Here is a 4,334-nt window from a genome sequence, read left to right as displayed (position 1 = left end):
GATAAGGGATTTAGTCCCTCTGCTTTGTACTCGGATATGAGATCTGCGTGGAACCCGGCGAAGGAACCACGATGGCGCAGGATTGAAGAAAACCTATTCACGGTACAGTTTGGCTGTCTGGGCGACCGGAACACGGCGATGAACATGGGACCATGGCTCTTTCGCGATCATGGGCTCCTGATTGCGGAATACGATGGGTTTAAGAATCCAACATCAGTGGTGCTTAACAAGATAGTGGTCTGGGCAAGGATCTTGAAGTTGCCTGATAATTACCTAATACCTGCAGCAATCAGAGGGATATGCAGGAAGATGGGAAAGATCGTAGAGATTCATACTACTCTTCCAGCGGGTTTTGCATGCGAGTTTGTTCGAGTCAGAGTGGAACTTGATGTCACAAAAAAGCTGATTCGGTTTGTAGGGATCACAAAGCAGGAAGTCACAGACTACTACCAAGTTCAATATGAGAAGCTACCTATCTTTTGTGGGCTATGTGGTCTGATGGGACACTGGTACCAAGAATGTGGGACGGGGAAACATGATGTATCCAAGCTTGAGTGGGGAGATTTCCTATTGGCAGATGGTGGTAGAGGTCGTGGGAGAGGCCGTGGTAATGGACGGAATACGGGAAGAGGTAGAGGTGGTGCTGGAAGAAACGGGGATGCCTTTGGAAGGGGCCGTGGCAGGGGTGATTGAGGGAGTCCTGGATTAAGGGGTCCTCGGACAGCCGGACTATATACTTTGGCCGGACTGTTGGACTATGAAGATACAAGATTGAAGACTTCATCTCGTGTCCGGGTGGGACTCTCCTTTGCGTGGAAGGCAAGCTTGGGGATTCAGATATGTAGATCTCCTTCTCTGTAACCGACTCTGTGTAACCCTAGCCCCCTCCGGGAGGGTTTAGTCCGTAGGACAACAACAATCATAATCATAGGCTAGCTTCTAGGGTTAGCCTCTACGATCTCGTGGTAGATCAACTCTTGTAATACTCATATCATCAAGATCAATCAAGCAGGAAGTAGGGTATTACCTCCATCGAGAGGGCCCGAACCTGGGTAAACATTGTGTCACCCGCCTCCTGTTACCATTAGCCTTAGATGCACAGTTCGGGACCCCCTACCCGAGATCCGCCGGTTTTGACACCGACATTGGTGCTTTCATTGAGAGTTCCACTGTGCCGTCACGGTAAGGCTTGATGGCTCCTTCGACCATCGGCAATGACGCGATCCAGGGTGAGGTTTTTCTCCCCGGACAGATCTTCGTATTCGGCGGCTTCGTACTACGGGCCAACTCTCTTGGCCATCTGGAGCAGATCGATAGCTACGCCCCTGGCCATCAGGTCAGGTTTGGAAGCTTGAACTATACTGCCGACATCCATGGAGACTTGATCTTTGACGGATTCGAGCCCATGTCAGGTGCGCCGCACAGTCACGACGAGCGTGACTTAGCTCTGCCGTCGGACGGTGTTCGGGAGATCACACCTGCGGCTACTCCGACCCTCAATTCGGAGCTGATCGTGCCATCCGAGGACGGGTGGATGGACCCCGCCACGGAGGCCGCGCACTCAGCGGCGATAGAGCCGAATACTGACTTCACCTCCTATGAGAGCTGTGTCACCGGACCCTTGGATTCGTCACCGGCCACAAGCTTCGAACCGCTTGCGTCCGTGCCTATCGAATCTGATTGGGCACCGATCATGGAGTTTACCTCCGCGGATATCTTTCAGCACTCGCCCTTGGGCGACGTGCTAAATTCATTGAGGTCTCTCTCCCTGTCGGGAGACCCTTGGCCGAACTATGTCCGGCTTGAGTGGGAAGCGGACGACGAAGAAATTCGTTCCCCACCCACCACCCACTTAATAGCCACTGTCGATGACTTAACCGACATGCTTGATTTCGGCTCCGAAGACATCGACGGTATGGACGACGATGCAGGAGAAGAACAGGAACCACCGCCCACAGGGCGCTGGACAGCCACCTCATCATACGATATATATATATGGTGGACACCCCCAAAGAAAGCGATGGCAATAAGGCAACGGAGGATAATCCCCTCGAGAAGCAATCTAAGCACTGGCGTCCTCGGCGCCGCTCCAAGCCCCGCTATAGCAAAAGCAGCGATACCGGCGCAAGAGACAATAATATTGCGGATAGTGTCGAAGACGAAGACAATCCCCCCAGCCAGGCTTCGAGCAGGAGGATGGGCAAGTTAGCCCTAAGGAATAGGCAACAGACGGAGAATCAGAGGATGACAATTACATGCCCCTCTCCAAAGACGAGGTGAGCCTCGGAGACGAAGAATTCATCGTGCCTGAGGATCCCGTCGAGCAGGAGCGCTTCAAGCGCCGGCTTATAGCCACAGCAAAAAGCTTGAAGAAAAAGCAGCAGCAGCTTCAAGCTGATCAAGATCTGCTAGCGGATAGATGAACCGAGGTCCTGGCAGCCGAGGAATACAAACTCGAGCGCCCAACCAAAAGTTACCCAAAGCGCAGGTTGCTACCCCAACTCGAGGAGGAAGCATTAAAGCCTACACTACCAGCGTATGATGCGGCTGACCGGCCACCTTGTGGCCGAGATAAAGTGGCGTATTAGCCCGAAGTCCAGCCCCCACCCCGTCGCCAGTCAAACAAAAACACCAAGGCCCGGGGCTACACGCAGGACCTGCGAGACGTATTGGAAAACAAAGCAGGACAGACAAGATCGATCTACGGATCACGGGGGCGCGCCCCAACGCGTGACGACGACCGTCACGCCGGATATACTAAAAGCAAATCCGGCCGGGCCGAATACAGCAGACAAGACTCATATGAACTGCGTCGTGATATAGCCCAGCATAGAGGCGCCGCACACCCCCTATGCTTCACCGATGAAGTAATGGATCACGAATTCCTATAAGGGTTTAAACCCGTGAACATTGAACCATATGATGGTACAACAGACCCCGCGGTATGGATTGAAGATTTCCTCCTCCACATTCACATGGCCCGCGGTGATGATCTACATGCCATCAAGTACCTCCCACTAAAACTCAAAGGGACGGCTCGGCATTGGCTGAATAGCCTACCGGCAAACTCCATTGGCAGTTGGGAGAACTTGGAAGACGCATTCCTTGACAACTTCTAGGGCACTTATGTGCGACCACCGGATGCTGATGACTTGAGTCACATAACCCAACAGCCCGGGGAGTCAGCCAGGAAATTCTGGACTCGGTTCCTAACTAAAAAGAATCAAATTGTCGACTGTCCGGATGCCGAGGCCTTAGCGGCATTTAAGCATAACATCCACGACGAGTGGCTCGCCTGACACCTCGTCCAAGAGAAGCCAAAGTCCATGGCAGCCCTCACGACACTCATGACCTGCTTTTGTGCGGGCAAGGACAGCTGGCTGGCCCGCAGCAATAGCACATCAAGAAATCCTGGCAATTCAGATACCAGAGATAGCAACGGCAAGCCACGTCGCAACAGACACAAGCGTCGCAACAACGGCGACAACGCCGAAGACACGGCAGTCAATGCCGGATTCAGTGGCTCTAAGTTCGGTCAGCGGAAAAAGCCGTTCAAAAGAAGCAATCCGGGCCCGTCCAGTTTGGACCGCATACTCGATCGCTCGTGTCAAATTCACGGCACCCCCGATAAATGAGCCAACCACACCAACAGAGAATGCTGGCTGTTCAAACAGGCCAGCAAGTTGAATGCTGAAAACAAGGAAAAGGGGCTGCATAGCAACGACGAGGAGGAGCCCCGGCCGCCGAACACAGGAGGACAGAAGAAATTTCCTCCCCAAGTGAAAACGGTGAACATGATATACGCAACCCATATTCCCAAGCGGGAACGGAAGCGTGCACTAAGGCACGTCTATGCGATGGAGCCAGTCGCCCCAAAGTTTAACCCATGGTCTTCTTGTCCGATCACTTTCGATCGCAGGGACCACCCTACCAGCATCCGTCATGGCGGTTCTGCCGCATTGGTCCTTGACCTCATCATTGACGGATTTCACCTCACCCGAGTCCTTATGGACGGTGGTAGCAGCCTGAACCTACTCTATCAGGATACAGTGCGCAAAATGGGTATCGACCCCTCGAGGATCAAACCCACGAAAACCACCTTTAAAGGCGTCATACCAGGCGTAGAGGCCTGCTGCACGGGCTCAATCACACTAGAAGTGGTCTTCGGATCTCCGGACAACTTCCGAAGCGAGGAGTTAATCTTCGATATCGTCCCCTTCCACAGTGGCTATCACGCACTGCTCGGACGAACCGCATTTGCCAGATTCAATGCGGTACTGCATTATGCATACCTCAAGCTCAAAATGCCAGGACCTCGCGGGGTTATAACAGTT

The sequence above is a fragment of the Aegilops tauschii genome, chromosome 2 (genome assembly GCF_002575655.3).
Source record: "Aegilops tauschii subsp. strangulata cultivar AL8/78 chromosome 2, Aet v6.0, whole genome shotgun sequence".
In the NCBI taxonomy this organism is placed as follows: domain Eukaryota; kingdom Viridiplantae; phylum Streptophyta; class Magnoliopsida; order Poales; family Poaceae; genus Aegilops; species Aegilops tauschii.
This window is presented reverse-complemented; position numbering follows the sequence as displayed.